The sequence below is a fragment of the Glandiceps talaboti genome, chromosome 10 (assembly GCF_964340395.1).
Source record: "Glandiceps talaboti chromosome 10, keGlaTala1.1, whole genome shotgun sequence".
Lineage (NCBI taxonomy): Eukaryota > Metazoa > Hemichordata > Enteropneusta > Spengelidae > Glandiceps > Glandiceps talaboti.
In genome coordinates, this window is record NC_135558.1 from 15,796,457 (window position 1) to 15,815,559 (window position 19,103).

The following is a 19,103-nucleotide window of genomic DNA, read 5'->3' on the forward strand; positions in this document are numbered from 1 at the left end:
CAACACAATCCACCCACCGACTGAACCATAACACGGCATTTGGCACACCTGGTAAGTATTTTTGTATTTATTGATCCCATGTATAGTGAGGACTAGCTCAAGTTGTAAGCTTATAGCACAGGTTACAGGATGAATAATCAATTTTATTCTCGCGATTTTCCGGATTTCTAATATTTGTTTTCTCTATGTTTCAAATAAAGTTTATAATCGAACCTTTTATGTTTCAAACTTTGATACAAGGGTTCAGATCTGACAATATAGCAAGTGATGGTAAAATATACTTCAGTAAGTAGAAGACCGTAGAATAATACTGGTAGTTTTTTATGCATCGAAAATGTCCCCATCCCCAAAACCACACAAACCTAGCTTATGCCCCTTTAAAATAATGAAGGAAAAACTGCTCAACAATAACAACAACAGCAACAACCACATCGTTATCATTATCACCACCACCACCACCACCAACAACAACAACAACAACAACAACAACAACAACAACAACAACAACAACAACAATAATAATAATAATTGTAAGCGAATTTGATGCAAATTATTCGTCAAAGGTAATGCCGGTTAAGTAACAAAATTTATTTGATTTGATTTCAGATCATCAAGCTTGACCGATCGTAAAGATGAAATTTTGTAAGTTGGAGTATGCAGTAGCTGTCCTTGTTGTTATTCTTGTTCTTTGCCATGCCGGAAGTTCCGACGAAAAGGAATCTAAGCCGGTCGGGAAGCAGTTGGGTAAAGGTAAGCTCTGAGATTCCCAGTTAAAAGTGTACGCCAACATGACGCCCGTACCCCGTCTCATGCTAGACCTTCGGGCTTTCTTCCGCCCTCGATAAAGCGACCGTCGGTTGCTTGTCATATCGTCCTTTTTATGAAGAAATTTAAAATAAACGCACGCCTTTTGAAAAGCAAAACGTTCAATTACATGACAACTAATTTATGCTCGCTAATATATCAGTAAAAGAGCGTGTCCTAGGCCCACACTGAAAGAGTATCCTGGCTGCTATATTTTGGAGCCTCTGAAGTCAGGCGAGCAAAGTCGTACCACTGTTTGATCATACTATTGCAGTGTAGTCAAACAGTGGCAGTACCATCGCATTATAAAGCATCTTTGTAAAATCAAATGTAAGATATGGTCTTACCCTCCTAAGCACATCCAGCCTTTGCGATATTTTGCTACAGATCTTAGTTATGGGCGTTTCCCAATTTAAGTTTAATCAATCCAGGCACCAAGGTATTCGAAAGCCTGGACATGTCCTACCATTTGGTCTGCTATCTGTATGTCAAGGACTTTAGATGCACATAGATCCAGACGTTTGGACGTACCTAGTAGCATAATACTTCTAGTTTTGCTTACATTTAAAGTAAGTCTATTATCAGACAGCCATGTGTTGACACTACCTAGGAAAGTGTTTAATGTCCGCTGAATTTCACTGACATCCTTACTTGCATAGGAAAGCGATGTCTTATCAGCACATAAAACTACTTTACATTCAGAAACAACACTCAGCAACCTGTCTATAAAAACAAAAAAGAGTAAAGGGCCAAGTATGGACCCTTGAGGTACACCATATTCAAGTGGGAGTGACTCATTTGGTGCTCCATCTAGACAGTCACTCTGCTTTCTTGTTGTGATATAATCCTTAAATCAAATTAGGGCCACATCATTGACACCAATTTTAGATACCTTATATAAAAGTATATTGGCATCGACAGTGTCGAACAATTTCTTTAGATCAAGAAATACAATCCCGGCTAAAAGCCCATTTTCATTGTTGTTTAAGACATATACTCGCTTGTTCAGTGTTCAAGTCTTAAGCCTGACTGGTACTGGTTTAATAGATCATGTGTTTGGATATGTTTATAGAGTTGCTTGCGTACACACTTTTCGAGGCAGAACTGTAATAGGTCTGTAATTTGACGGGTTTGTGTTACCACCATACTTGAAGATAGAAGAAACTTTCCCCTATTTCCACTTGGACAGTAAAAGTTGAATAGATATTTTAAGGGACGAGCAATCTCGGAGGCAGCGAGTTTGCAAAACCTACTGGGTATGCAATCAATCCCTCCAGCTTTCTTGATAGAAAGTATTATGTTGAGTTCCCTTTCAACGTCAGCTGCACATATCTTTTCAAAAGCGAGTGGACTACCTGTTCGACATCATTTGGTTGACAGGTGTTACTAAGGTTTACTGAGGACAATTTGCAAGCTAGTTTTGCACCTATGACACTAAAGAATTCATTAAATACAGAATATAATACATTTAGATTCATTTACGATCTTGTTATCAATGTACAGGTCATGCATATCTTTACATTGACTTTGTGGAATAATCTGTTTAAGTGTTTGCCATAACATGTCGGGTTTATGGAGGTTTTCTGGAATCAATCCATCATAGTGTTCTCTTTTGGAATTTCTTATAGATACATTCACCTGATTTCTCTAGTATTTGTATTTCTCTCTGAGCATATATGAATTTCTCTACCTGCTTTTTTGGAAGTAGTCTCGCTGATAAATCAGTGTTCTGATTTCATCAGTGACCCAAGGCATAGCATTACCACTAGTTATTTCGGGACATGCTTATCAAAAATATTACATGTTATGCTCTTAAAACTTTCCCAGAAGTCATCTATGTGGTCAAACACTTCTAATACACACCGTGGAAAGTATATGAGTTCTTGTTTGAAAGCCCATTATCAAACTTTTTCCACTCTTGTGTGGATAATTTTAGGAGGTGGTTTTATAGGTACATGACCTTTGTGGACACAATAGATAAGGTCATGATCACTAATACCAATCGACATAACACCAGAAGACGATACCTTATCACACGTCCCTGATGTAATTAAAGATATGATCAATAAGTGTCTGTAAGTGTTCAGTTGTCCTAGTGGGATCATTAATTAGTTGTCTAAGCTGGTGATCTGCTGTTAGGTCGGTAAGACATTTACAGTAGCAATTTCTATTATTCATTAAGTCTATATTAAAGTCACCAAGAAGGTAAATACGCGAATTCAGCTGTCAAATTCACATTAGTAACATTAAAAACCGAATTAAAAGTTAAACAGTTTTATCTATTAAAGGGTCACAAGCTGGGTTTTATATGGCTGTTGACGTAATTTTACAATTACTTACAGGAGGTATTTCGCTGCTTCAGCTGAAATACAGCGAATTTCACAACACCCTTCAGCTTTTCTGTTTGATACAACCACACAGAAAAAAAACAAGAACTGCATATGCCACACTTCAATAGCAAGATTATACTCTTTTTAGGTACATTTAGTCTAAGTGAAATAAACTATTTAAATGTATTACAACTCCATGCAGACATTCGGGCGCCAATGTTTTTTCTTATTATCAAACACCCGAGGAATTGAAGGATGCGTAAAATATCATTTTCAGTGGCATGTGTTGTTCATTTGACAAAATGTAGCAAGAAACTGTACTAATCACTCTCATTCAATCCTGGTACTTAGGGACGATCGCACAGTATCACACAAAGCTAAACTTGCAAACTTCGTTCGTTTAGGGAGGGAGAGGGTCTGGCGTCAATGCACTTCTCACCAAGTTTTAAAAACTTTCACTCCTTAAATGATAACACCTTTTGTATTTACTACTGGGGTGTTGATAAGGTGATAAAAATTTATAATGTGAGATACAGTGTTGTGTTTATGGTAGTATTTTGACGTGTTTACCAGCACCTCAGTCAACAGGAACATAATGTTGGAACTTAATGTTTACCATCAAGTTTTTACATTGCATAGATTGCAGTCATGTGACCGCTGCAGTTTTTATCATGGTTTATATCATACATATAAACGTGTGATGTAACATTTGTGAACGTTATTGTAGGTGTAGGGGAAGGAGGTTTTGCCCTAAACGAATGATCTTTGTTCATTGTGAGCTTGTGCGACATTGTGGAATTGGCCTTTAAAAGTGTAGTATACTCGTCTCTTATTGGTTTCTACGTGGTTGTATCAAACGAAAAAGCTGAACGGTGTTGTGAAATTTGCTATATGTACCCTGGCTTGAGTGAATGAAGCTAATGTCGTGTTTGTATTTTCTTCAAAATCCATAGAAATTGGAATAGTCCCGCCAGGACATCTGAAACATGGTTGTAATGACGCAGACAGTTCCACCTCATTGCCAGACAAGGGTAAGTGTAGTTTAATTGCATATTATTATTATTATTATAGAAAAACAATAAAAATAGCGTAGGTTTATCATTCGTTATGCAATGAGATTATAATTTTTCTCAAATTGTAAACACGCTGAACAGTTTCCAGGGAATCAAAATAATACAGGAGGTCAGCGTTTATTTTTAAATCCCAGTGGACATAAACTTAGTTCTTGCCTCTAAATATCGTTATTTTGATACTGCGCATTGGTGGAGGCATGGCTTATACTATTTAGCGGATAGAAACGAAACGAAACGAAATGAAACGAAACGAAACGGAATGGAATGGAACACAATGAAATGAAATACATGTAAAACAATCCAATTTGAAGTAAAACAAACACCACAAAAGATGAAGATTTTCCAGCCCTCCCCTACACATTTTTCATTATTGGTTCAAGATTGATCAATTTCCAACCCCAACTATTTATCATATTCCCCTTTATCTAACAAGCACTTTTTTCAAGTAACCCCTCCCCAAAGATATATTTTCAAGTACTCTTCATTTCCTATATCATTGTCTATTTCAGACATAGGGACGCCATCGAGTCAAAGTAATATCTATTGGCTGTGTGGCTGGGTACCATGCTAAGACAAACGCGTAGAATTGATGCAAGTCGGCCGATTCCTGACAACGTTGCAACATGCCAATAACATGTGTATATATGATACACTTATATACGCTCAATATTCTCTGAACACCTTTCTTCTCGTACATCTTTGCCATTTCTGGGTACAAATTCGAGAGAATAAAATATGGAGAGAGAAATAAGATATTTGTGATGAGAAGCTTAACCGGAAAGTCTATGAAAGTATCTACTGAACGTTTATCATTAAAATGATTGATATTTGTATGAATTATTGTTCACTTTTATTCTAAGTTTGGTTGTTGGTTTATCTTCTAATGTGTGACTTTTATCATGTTCAGCAACTAAAATAAAGGTAAGACAAATTGGCTATTTGTCAAATCAACATGATGTTTGCAAGTTTTATATGTGTAGTAAGTGGACGGAAAGGAAGTGAGCCATCAGCGGTGAGGCTGGGTAATGTGTAGTGCAGCGGCTCACCGTCAATTTTTAGCACAACTGAACTGATAAGGTTCAGTAGTGCTATAGGCATGGCAAAGTGTCTGTCTGTGTGTCCGTGTGTGTGTGCGTGTGTGTGTGTAAACAACTTAAAGTCAAATACCGCTGGACCAATTGCCATGATATTGGGTTGGTGTATTGTTCAAATCAAAATGATCTTACCACCGGTGTGTGATTTTGGTCAAAAAAATTGATTTTAGTCAAAAAACTTGAACTCGGAAACTACTGGGCAGATTGGTTTACAGTTTTAGTGGGAGCATTCTCAGGGATGTGTAGGTTAATATTTGTTCAGAACGAGATGAATTTATCAGTGGTATGCAAATAAGGGCTAAAATGTGTCTTTTCCGTCAAAATTCTTTAATCCTAAAACTACTGACCAGATTGGGATGAAATTTAATGGTGATTTTGGTCAAAAAATTTATATCTCAAAAAGTACTTGGCCAATGAGACTGAAATTTGGTGAGATGTTTCTAGAAGTGTTATTCTGCAGATTTTATTCAAAAGGTTTTGACACAATTGGCCCTAGCAACCATGACCACGCCCTTAGCAACAACCAAATGCCAGTATATTTTGCTAAAATAACATCATCTGGTAGGCAAGTGAGTAAACGTTCAAAAATGTATGCAAATACCCCTAGCAAGCATGACCACGCCCATAGCAACAGCCAAAAGATGGACTTCACAAAGATAACTGGGATTCTTAGACAAGTGACATTCAAAAAGTGTATGCAAATATGCCTAGCAACAAGACCACGCCCACAGCAACAGCCAAATAATCGCATTTATTGCAAAGATGACGGGGATTAATAGACAAGTGAATAAACATTCCAAAAATGTATGTAAATTTACTTAGCAAGAAGACCACGCCCATAGCAACAGCCATATCATGATGTACATGTATATCACAAAGATAACATCAGGGATTCATAGACAAGTGACTGAACATTCAAACAATGTATGCAAATATGTCTAGCAACATCATGCCCATAGCCACAGCCTAATGATCGCGTATATTGCAAATATAACAACATGGCTACATAAGAAACTGCAAATGAACACCTATACCTAGCATCGATCAGCATGTGGATACGCATTTTTTAAATGTACAGTTGTGCTACAACGCGATTGACGCTATTTTCTATTTCCATGATGCATTGCGTGAGATGATGTCACTCATTTGGTTATATTTTGGCTTTTGAAACAATATTTTTATCACTAAATAATGGAAAGAGATATAAACTTATAGATCAGTTTACTTGTAAGACTGAACGTCATCAACAAAAGAGTTTTTACTTGTAAATTCTAGATTACACAAGTGGGGTGATAGCAGTTCCTCTATTGTGCAATTCTAATCACACTATGATCAATGCAGTGTAAACATTTAGAAGTCCCAAAACAGCACTGCAAGTTCATAGAACTTTAAATAAACTAGTTCTCAGAGACGCCTCCCTACTAAGACTGTAATTTAACCAAAGTCTATTCAATAGTTTATCACTGCTATATCAACATGTTGCAACAATGTTTTATATTTTTGTGTCTATCGTCGAAATCCGAAGGTTCAACTACAAGGGTGATAACATAAATATGTACAAAACGAGTCAAAATTAACAACAGATCATTTTGAGTTCGTGAATTGAGAAGTAAAATTCCGTCTTTTTAAAAGAACCAAAATTCTATCATTTCGAAAGAACTAAAATTCTATCTTTTTATTATATATAAAAAGAAAACTAAACCCCCAAATATGAATATACTATTGTCCCACACACCAACTCACAACCTTATGGTTTATTACATGAAAACAAACCAGTGAGATTAGTAAATGCAAGATGTGATAAAATAGTACATTCATTTGGTTATTTTGTGATACTTTCTTGAATTAAAAGGTTCAACAATTCCAACATTTCTTTTCAGTACATTTTACTGAATGCTCTCATGGATTGTCATAGAAACCGTTACACTTTCTAGAAATGGTAATATGAAATTTGCACACTAAGACGTTACACTGGTGGTTCACCATTAATCCCTGGTTTTGATTTTGAAATTAATAAACTACAATCAACTATGCTGTATGTATTCAAGCCCAAGCAGATGCAACTGGAACACTGTCTCAGTTTTTACTCTATCCTATAGTCACGGGATTTCTGAATTGAGTTACTTCAAAATCACAATTATTACAACTTTTGCCTCAAATAAATTACACAATCACTTAAGTGCAAAACTTACAGAAAAGCCTACATGGATTTCAACAGAAAAATGACAGACTCAGATTATTAGAATTTGATCCATGACCTATTCATCAAATATTTATATCTTATTGCCAGCATTTTAGGTTCACGACACACCTTTATGCCACCAATTTTTGCATGTTCCAACTCATATTTAAAGTACTGCTGAATCAATGACATCACACTTGTTATGACGTGGAACGGTCGGAAAATAAATCCTGTATTTTGTGTTTGGGATTGTGTGATGATCTTACTATCAGACTTGATAAAAAAAAATACAATTAAAAGAGTGTGGGTCTGATTACATGTCAAACAAGATCTGGGTAAGAAGGTATACACGAATTTGTTACAGTGAATAATCAACTCTTTTTTTTGGTAATTTTGTAACAACTTTAAAGCGACAGAAGCTGCACAAAATCAGCGCCCTCAACGGTGATCACGAATAAACAAGTTATTGTTATTGCAGCTTGACCCCTGGTTAACATGTACAATGTCGGATTATTGGTATTTTAATACTTTTCAGTGAAGACATTGTGGTTGTCTGATCGCTAAATAATACTACATTTACAAACTAATGCAGGTGATATTCAAAACCAAGCTTTTACTCAAGATTTAAACTCGTCACTACACCACCTACAAATAATGCTGCCCACTAATTAACAGATACAATGTCTTTTTTTTAAAATAAGAAACTGACCAATGTTTAATGAATATATAGTCGGTTACTTCAAGAAAATAATTTATTCAATTGGCAGGTAGCGCAGCTTTAATCTAAATGATCAAAACATGAAAATCAATCATTTTATTGTAAGTATTTACCAATTAAACACATGCCCCTACTTCTTCAAAATTTTGCACATTTGCCATCACAATATTTCATCACAAAATGTGTTGAACTGCAGCTAAGAAAGGAGGTTATCAAAAAGACAAGTGTTTAGTTTTTGGCTCTTCATTATCTAGTACAGTCAAGTGGTGATTCATTGAGCTCTGCTGGGCAGGACTGTGGCAGATTGTCTTTGATTTGCATATGGGGACATATGCTGTATATTGTGTTGGAGTTCTATAACTTGGCAAGTGAAAGTAACACAATAATCACCATTTTCTAAGTAAAGAGATAAAACATCTAAAAAGTGGAATTACAAAAAATATCTAAAGGTAATTCATTTCAAAATGGACCAATCTGAATGGTTTCTTTTTAAAATGGACCAATCAGAGTAGAACAGCTGGTTGTTGACATTCAGGTCTTGTGAAATTCACAACATAAATTATGATCATCTTCAATAGTACCCGTATCTCAATTTTGAAGTTCCCAGTAAAGCGGATAACAATTATGAAAGCGATGGCTACATCAGCTGCTACAACCTCTATCAATAACATACGGAACTGAGAAAAGAAAATCATAAAAACACTATATTTGAATATAGTATAGAATACATATGCGGTCATGGAACATAAGTAATCTAACTGCTAGACCTAGGGGATACACAGGGAAATTCAATGTGATGAAGGTAAAAGTTGTAAACCACTCCCCTGTAATATATGTCTATTCCCTTATATGAACCTGTTGTGTGATCTAAGATAAGTATATTGCGTGCCTCTCCTTATAACGCTATGTGTGTGTGCGTGTGTGTGTGCGTGTGCGTGTGCGGGCGTACACACAGAGGGGTCAGTGTCTGTGCCCGGAGTTTCCAAGTAAACTGGTCAATAAACTTATATCTTTCCATTATTTAGCGATAAAAATACTGTTTCAAAAGCCAAAATGTAACCAAATGAGTGACATCATCTCATGCAATGCATCATGGAAATAGAAAATCTATGGTGAGCTGCTGCACTACACATTAGTCTTTGTTACCCACCCTCATCGCTGATGGCTCACTTCATTTCCGACCGCTTACTACACATATAAAACTTGCATACATCATATTGATTTGACAAATAACCAATTTGTCTTGATTTTATTTTAGTTGCTGAACATGATAAAAGTCACACATTAGAAGATAAACCAACAACCAAACTTAAAATAAAAGTGAACAATAATTCTTACAAATGTCAATCAGTTTAATAATAAATGTTTAGTAGATTCTTTCACAGACTTTACGGTTAAGCTTCTCATCACAAATAGCTCTCTCTCTCTCTCTCACTCTCTCTCTCTCTCTCTCTCTCTCTCTCTCTCTCTCTCTCTCTCTCTCTCTCTCTCTCTCTCTCTCTCTCTCTCTCTCTCTCTCTCTTTCTCTCTCTAGCGCGCGCGCCATATTTTGGTTTCTCTATATAAACTAGTTGTTTTACTGTTACGTTCTGGGGTTGCTTAATGTTAAAGTTTGGTGTCTAAGTAGTTTAGTTGTAGGTAGATCGGCAGAACGTAAACAATTCTCCACTCTAACTATCTTTCTACTAATGTTGGGAAAGTGGCTAGATGTCTTTATTTACCCCATCGTGTTGTGACATTTATTTTGTTCCGGGTGATCATCGCCATCAAAAATCTGACCGTGTGTAATAATAGACAATCCCGTTTAAATCTCAAGGATCTTATAAGGTTTCTACAAGCAATCATCACACACAAGCTTCTTTCAAAATCATTCAGAGATAGAGTCTCCGTACGTGTTGACCTTCATGTGTTGAGTAAGCTTAAAGGTAGATCGATTGCTCTTTTTTTCAATTTTTCCAGTGTGCACAGCTGCCAATGTAAAGCTTATCCTGATTAGCTACTCGAAAGCATGCATCACAACACGATGGAAAGAGGGGTAAATAATGACATCTAGCCGCTTTCACAGCATCAGATTTTAATCAGATTGGGAACTAATGACCTTGTCTAATTTAGGAATTAACCCCACAGCTATCGTCACTCGGATCATACATACGCTTTTACACCCAGACAGAGAGAGACACCGCACACCAACAGTTGCGTTGTAAATCAAAATCTAAAGTGTCTTTATTTCTCCAAGTCCCTAACAGAGAAGTTCTAGTTCTCATTCTAAATATAATTTGCCATAAATAACTTATCTCTCACCTAGATTCATTGTTCTAGAAGACATGGTGAACTTTCCACAGAATATTTAAGATTGAGATTTAAGATCATGCCATATGTAAATTTCAAAGTGTAAGACAAGTGTTGATCACGCTATTGGAAAATTAGGTAATAATCTGAATTAGATAATCAACAAGTTATCTTGTCTACAAAGTACTAATCTATGTTGTTTAATCAACTCACTTGACAATTGTTAGCTACTAGATAGAGATAAGTATAATTAATACAGAATTAGTAGCTAAATCAACATATAAGTAAACCATGCTGTTGTTAGCTCCTATTTGTAAGTAAGTAGCACAAAGGTCAATTTATATGTTAGTTTTGGGGAGAAAATGCCAATATTCGAAGTGTCATATTTCTGGATCGTAACATTAACATGACCAGCCACAGGTCCACCATTCTACAATGCGTTTCCTCCTTTGCGCCATTGCGTCTGAAATAGACAATGATATATGAAACTTTTAAAGATGAGGAGCACTTGGAAAGATATTTTGGGGAGAGGTTTCTTGAAAAAGTGCTGTAAGATAAAGAGGGATTATGATACAAAGTCATTCAGTGTGGGGTCAGAAATCTATCAATCTTGAATCAAATATGAAAAATTTGTTTACATAGGGTGGCAGGTCGGCTATAATATAACATGTCAACACATAATAATGTGGGAAGGCATGGGGGATACTTTCATCCCTTTTTGAGAAATCGAGAATGGGATATATTTTACAACATGTGTGTGTGTGTGTGTGTGTGTGTGTGTGTATGTGTGTGTATGTGTGTGTGTGTGTGTGTGTGTGTGTGTGAGTGCGAGTGGGGGTGTATTAATAAAAAGGTGTCATGACACAACGTCTCCTTAATTTTATGTTTGTGAATGCAGCCTAAGAAACCACACTTTGTGGTGACATATAAGATTTCTCATGGATTTAAAGAGCTTATAGTTTGTCATGAAAGGGGTTATATTTATTGATTATATATTTTTTGGAGAAGGGAGGGGGAGAAGTGGTGTTTGCTTTAATTCATTTCATCTTCAAATTGGCTTGTTTTGTTCAATTTCTTTGCATTCCATTCCATTACATTTCGTTTCGTTTCTATCCGCTTAATAACATAAGCCATTGCTCCGACAATATATAGTATCAAAATAACGATATTTAGAGGCAAGAACTAAGTTTATGTCCACTAGGATTTGATAATAAACACTGATCTCCTGTATTATTTTGATTCCCATGATACTGTTCAGCGTGTTTACAATTTGAGAAAAATTATAATCCCCTCGCATAACGCGCACCCATGATAAACCTACGTTAATTTTATTGTTTTCCAATCCGGAAAATCACGATCTATAAAATGAAACTACTCTTACCCTTGTCAGCTGGTTTGGAGGCGGGACAGTCTGCACCATTACAATCACGTTTCCAAAATGGTTGTGGCATTACTCCAATTTCTATGGATTATGAAGAAAACACAAACACAACATTAGCTACATTCACGCAAGCCAGAGCACATGCAGCGAATTTCACAATAGCGTACAGCTTTTCTCTTTGATACAAACACACAGAAACCAATGAGATACTGGGCATACTATAATAGTTTACAGGACAAATTCACAATGTAGCACGAGCTCAATAAACGAAATTCATTCATTTAGGACAAAAACCCCTCCTCCTCCACCTAAACGAACGTTTACAAGTATGATGTCACACGTATATATATATATATATATATATATATATATATATATATATATATATGCTGTAATCCTTGATGAAAACTGCAGTGGTGTGCAATTCTAACTTAAAGGTAAATACATGACGGTAAACATGAAGTTCCAACCTTATGAACCTGTTTACTGATATGATGGTAAACACATCAAAATACTACCATAAACTCAGCACTGTATTTTACATTTGAAGTAATTTTTTATCACCTTATCAACATCTCAGTAGTAAATACAGAAAATGTTATCATTGAAATTTTTCGAAACTTGGTTAGAATTGCGAAAATGAAGTTCAGCGCCCGCATTGAAGCCAGACCCCCCCCCCCCCCATACCTAATCGAAGGAACTTTGCTTGTTGAGCTCGTGATATTGTGCGATCGTCCGTAAGATAGTACAGTTTCTTGCTACATTTTGTCTTTGAGAGTCAAAAGAACTGCACATACCACTGTGAAGGACATTTTACGCACCCTTCAAGTAATCGGGTGTTTGATACTAAGAAATACATTGGTGCCCCAAATGTCTGCATGGAGTTGCAGTACATTTAAATTGTTTATTTCATTTAGACTAAATGTAGCTAAAAAAAATAATCTTGCTACTGAGGTATGGCATATGTAGTTCTTGTTTTTTTTCTATGTGATTGTATCAAACAAAAAAGCTGAATGGTGTTGTGAAATTCGCTGTTTTTCTGCTGAAGCAGCGAAATACCACTTGTAAGTAATTGTAAAATTACACCAACAGCCATATAAAACCCAGCTTGTGACCCTTTAATAGATAAAATTGTTTAACTTTTAATTCGGTTGTTATTCATTTGATATTATCAACTTGATTGTTTCATATTGTTGCCAACTGTAAACGTTGCAGTTGTAAATGTTATAAATGTAAACACGAACGCCTAAAAAAGATATTCAATAGAAAATCATAGATAGTTGTCCATTTAAAATTATATTTCCATTTACCCATGCATATCTAATTATTTGTTTATTTGTTTATTTATAACATGGTTCCTGAGCCGGCTCCCTGTGTTGTTATTAGTGCAGGCATAATACTTGTCTAGCTGCTAGATCTTCGGGCTTTCTTCCGATACGACAAGCGACTGGAGATCGCTTTATTGAGGGCAGAAGAAAGCCCGAAGGTCTAGCAGCAAGACTAGCGTGACACAGGCGTCATGTTTGTACTCGTTTTTCTGTGCTTTGTAAAACGCATTAGGATAGTTATATGGAATGCCCTATATAAGAAAATTAGATTAGATTAGATTACATTAGATTAGATGTTGACGCCTTTAACTGGGAGTCTCAGAGCTTACCTCTGTCAGACGGAGACAAATCTCTGCCCTTCTGCGGTAAAGATTCCTTTTCCTCGGCAATCGAACGTCCGGCATCGCAAAGAACAAGGATAACAATAAGAACAGCTACTTTATACTTCAGCTTATAGAATTTCATCTTTACTGTCGGTCAAGCTATCAATAGAGATGTCTTCTCTCTGAAATCAAGTATATCACATTTTGTTACTTAAACTGGCATTATGTTTGGCAAATTTGTTTCGCTTATGATTGTTGTTGTTGTTGTTGTGGTTGTTGTTGTTGTTGTTGATGATGATGATGATAATGTTGTTGTTTCTGCTGTTGTTGCTGTTGTTGTTGTTGTTGTTGTTGTTGTTGTTGTTGTTGTTGTTGTTGTTGTTGTTGATGATGATGATGATGATGATGATGATGATGATGATGATGATGATGATGATGATAATGATGATATTTTCGTTTACTAACTTAAAGGGGAATAAGCTGAGTTTGTGTGGTTTTGGGGATGGGATAATTTTTGCTGCATATAAAGCTACCAGTATTATTCTACAGTCTTCTACTTACTGAAATATATTTTACCATTACTTGATATACTATCAGAACTCAACCCTTGTATCCTTGTATCAAGGTTTGATAAAATATTCGATGACATTATTTAACTACAAGTTTACAATAAAAAGTTGAGGAAACCCTATTAAATCATCAACTCTACTTACAACAAGAGAAGACAATGTTAATGTTATATGTGGCGTGCATTGCCATGAGCTCCAAGTCGTGAAAACGCTGCCTATAAGCACAGGGTACGGAACGAATAATTAATTTTGTTCTCGCGATTCTCCAGATTTCTAATATTATTTATCTACATTTCCAATAAATTTTTAGATATTGCCACCATAACTATTGTTTCCTTTCACTGTTTTTTCCTATTTTCTACTTCATCGCCATCTTATTAGAGTTTACTAACTCTGTATTAATTAGTAGATAGCTAAAACAAATTCATGTGTTATTTGTCCAATTAGTTGGTTTTCAGCTAAGCATGTATACCAACGGTTAACTATGATCCCCTCGTTAATGAGATATTAATATGCAAATATGGACATTAACCATGAATGAACACGACCTAAACAATAATACAGACCCATTAGTCTATTCAATCAATCAATCAAAATAATTCGTAGAGCGCCAAAATCCAGGCAAAGTTCTGTTCAGGGGTGCTGGATGGTTAATCCAAACTGTAGGCTTTACAAAACAAATGTGTCTTCAGTTTTCTTTTGAAACAATCAATAGTTGGTGCAAGTTTATTGATAGTATTTGATAGTATTTAACGTCATTGCAACCATCTGTAATGCTATATGCAAATATTTCGATTCCACCAATCAAAAATCGTTGTTGGGCTCAGACACTGCAGGGACCGGTGGTTTTAAGAACAGGTGTTCTCTCAATTTGATAACACCGCAACGTCTTTGGCTAACGTTGTCAGACGCTGGCATGCAAGTTATAATGAGATGTCAATTGAAACATTGAAGTATTATGTTACATCATCCTGAACATAAGGTTTACACTGTATGAAGACAAAGAGTAGAAATGTGTGATGGGGAAAGGTGCTTAGAGACTATTCTGACGTCTAATATTGTACTGTCCTAATAATTACAAAGTACAATGTATAAAAATAAAAGTTCGAAATATTCGCGGCAAATAAACCGTAACGTTAATCCTCATTCCACATGCATTCCTAGGTTGTCTGGCCGAGTTACTTTCAAAATGAAACTAAAGAATGGTAAAAGTACTATTTATGTTCTGATTTGGTTCCATGGTTTTGACAAGCCACTTTTATGGCAATCTTTTAGAGGCAAAACTGGAGCGTAAAAGTGGTCAAAGAAATCTATGCATGTACTTGGAGTTCAACGCGCTGGTGATTTCTCCCCAGAATGTAGTCGAGCAGCATAGTTACGTAACCAAATCGTACCAGTACTTGTACTTACTCTTTGTCATGTTAATTTCCATACGTCGACTTTCGTCAAAAACGTTAAATATTGTCAATTAGATTAATAAGGTTTATGTTGATTTACAGTTGTCATCTATTCATGCTTACGTTCGTATTTGCATATCAATAGTTTTTCGTCTACATATATTGTTCATATAAGCTTGGGTGAAAACCCACTACTAACACATTACGTAGTGAGTGTAAACATCTACTGATCATATTTGCAACGTTATGTGAAATATAGAGAAAATAATACTAGAAATCCGGAAAATCGCGGGAACAGAGTTTATTATTCGTTCTGTACCCTGTGCTATAAGCTTCAAACTTAGGCTAGTCCTCACTATACATGGAATCAATAGATACAAAAATACTTACCAGGTGTGCCAAATGCCGTGTTATGGTTCAGTCGGTGTGTGGATTGTGTTGTGGTAATAGAGACCCTGTATTTACATATTATATCCACATGCATACGTGGGATCAAAGTGAATTCATTATCCCATTATGCAAGCGTTTAAAAATCTATAGGCAATGACAATGTGTTTTTTTTGTACGGAAACCCAGTTAATGATGAAACATGTCGTTAAATTTTTAGAACTATTTCCTTTGATTTCCTACACGATATCGGAAACGCTGATGTTGTCAATTTCAAACAATAATTTTAAATCTCAATGAAAATGGAAATGTGTGGTTTTACATCCACACGATTTAGAACCATTTCCTAAAAAGTTGATTAGCACGGGGTTTATAGTCTCATGATTCTTTCAATTTGAAATGAATGAAGCCTTTAGAAACTCATGAATAAACAGCCAAGCAGAAACCTACACGATAAAGACTTACTTTGGAAGCTTTTAGCAATTACAGGGGGAAGGGGGGTAGGGGAAATCAGGCCTAATCTGTTACCTAAAATGTAACCCTTCAATTTCTTATCACTAAACTATGACCTTCCTTCCTGTTCAAATATTATTACAACATGGGTTAAAATGTTGTCAGGCTTGAGAAGTGACATCAGTCCAAGTATCAAGGGACTCGATCCCATCGCTGCCACCACATCAATAATTCTAAAGGTATTTTTTTGATTCCTATAACTACCACCAATTGAGAGTGAATATATGTATGAAGGCACTTTAATTAATACCGTGTTTGGATCTAATTGGCATAGCTAAAGGCCAGAACTCCAAAACACTAGATAGGTGCATTACAGACATTATCAGAACCGTCATCAACATTCAGGCTTCACCACATTACATCCAATATCTCACCACACTGTTTCCCTTCCACTACCGTGAGACCTACCCCTCTGCTCCTAACACAACAACTAACAATTGATTCACTGCAAGGTTTTCAGAAGCAATATGACTGATGTGTCCCACTATTACAGTACAGCAGTGGTACGGTAGTGGTGAGATGTGGCGACAGTCGTGGCAGCAATGGGGTGCCGAAAAACACAAAATAATGCCAAGTTAGATAATACAATGTGGTCAAGTGCAATGTGACCCTCCCCTAATACAATTTTCTAAAATATAGCCCTCTCCGAGAACCGAATTTGTAAAATGTTCTCCCCCATATTCTCCCGGCCCTCCTCCTATCTGTAATTACTGAAGTAGTCCTTAACAACATATTCTACCAGTATATTACAAAGTATATCAGTAATAAACCATAAGGAAAACATACCGCTAATTGTCATGGTTTTATCACTTGTTGAGAGTGAAATTATTAACTTTACAAAGTGTTTTTATCGTTTGTCACGCGTATATGCAATTCAATTTCCTAAAAAGCAATTCGTGTAGTATAGTGATGTTTAGAGAATTAATTACATTTACATATAAATCAAATTGTTTGTTTCGTGCACACGTCATGGATCCTTTTTGGCCTATTTTGACACTTGGATATTGCTGTTGTTTCCTGAATGATATGTAAATTACCGGAATGGATTTATTATTTTGATAACTGTTTACATTATAAATCATTTGAATTTTCCTATTTGCTATAATTTCAATTTACTCTTGATGTTGGAAACTTATGATCAGTACCCGCTTGATAGTTCCAACAACTCAACCACTGCTCCTACAGTATATTAAACGTCGAATAATCGTGAATGCTCCTAGGTTGCCACATTAGCATAATTTTCATTGCCATATCGACGTGTGGTTAAACATTGAATTCTGTCGATTCCGTTATGGACTGAGTGGTTTTGAACTTGAAGTTTAATTCATGCTTGAAGTCTGATTGTGTGCCCCAGTCAAAGCCAAGAATGCCAAACGAACTTCACCTCTCGACTAAGCTAAGTGAAATTGTACTTTGATTATAGTAGTACATCAAGCCTGCTTATGTTCTGTTCAATATTTATATTTCCACTGTAGATAGTTTTCTTTGAATTATTTCCGTTGCTCTACAAACTTTGGGTATTCCTACCATAACATATAACGATACGCACTCACGCACAGACGGGTAGACAAAGAAACAAACAAACAGACAGACAGACAGACAGACAGACAGACAGACAGACAGACAGACAGACAGACAGACAGACAGACAGACAGACAGACAGACAGACAGACAGACAGACAGACAGACAGACAGACAGACAGACATACATACTTACTTACTTACTTACTTACTTACTTACTTACTTACTTACTTACTTACTTACTTACTTACTTACTTACTTACTTACTTACTTACTTACTTACTTACTTACTTACTTACTTACTTACTTACTTACTTACTTACTTACTTACATACTTACTTACTTACTTACTTACTTATTACAGACATACATACACACCCACACACACATACATACATACATACATACATACATACATACATACATACATACATACATACATACATACATACATACATACATACATACATACATACATACATACATAGAAAGAAATGCAGAAGGAACGAGTTATACATTCCGAATAAATAAATACAATTCGACTTTTCGAATCAAAATTCTTTATAAAGGATATCAAGGCACGATATATAGCAGGTAACAACCCAACTATATATTTGAATGTTATGGAATAGAATGCTGACCGCGCCAGTATCCAATGGTTAGGTAAGGGCGAAAAGATTTTACGCATCAAAAAGAACCATATAGAACACGCCTGAAAGATGGAATAAGCATAGTTAGATATATAGGGAATGATGCAAATAATCTATTAATCCGTCGTTTAATATAAAGTAGGGGCACTGGTTGAAGTGGTTGGAATTATCAAGTGGGTACTGATCATAAGTATTCTACGTCAATAGTACATTGTAACAGCAAATATGAAAGGAAATTGGAATTCAATCTATTAAAGAAATGATGTATAAATGTGAAATTGTATCAAAATAATCAATCTATTCAAGTAAATTACATACCATTATCTATTCCGGTAAATTACATATCATTCGGGAAAACATAGCCAAATGCAATTGTCAAAATAGATTAAAATGGGATCCGTAATGTGTGGACGAAACAAACAATTTAATTTATATGTAAATGTAAATTAATTCTGTCACGACATTCTTTGAACATCACTATACTACACGAATTGCTTTTTAGGAAATTGAAACTGCATATAACAGAGAAAAGAATTTAGGTGG

The 19,103-nt window shown here is 35.7% G+C and overlaps 1 long non-coding RNA gene across 1 annotated transcript; it reads left to right on the top strand.

The window, feature by feature from the left end:
- LOC144441514 (uncharacterized) lies at window positions 1-4,993 on the top strand. Its single transcript, XR_013481248.1, has 4 exons — window positions 1-51; window positions 607-750; window positions 4,088-4,165; window positions 4,717-4,993. It is a non-coding gene; the product is annotated as an uncharacterized LOC144441514 (long non-coding RNA).
- The last annotated feature ends 14,110 nt before the right edge of the window (window positions 4,994-19,103 follow it).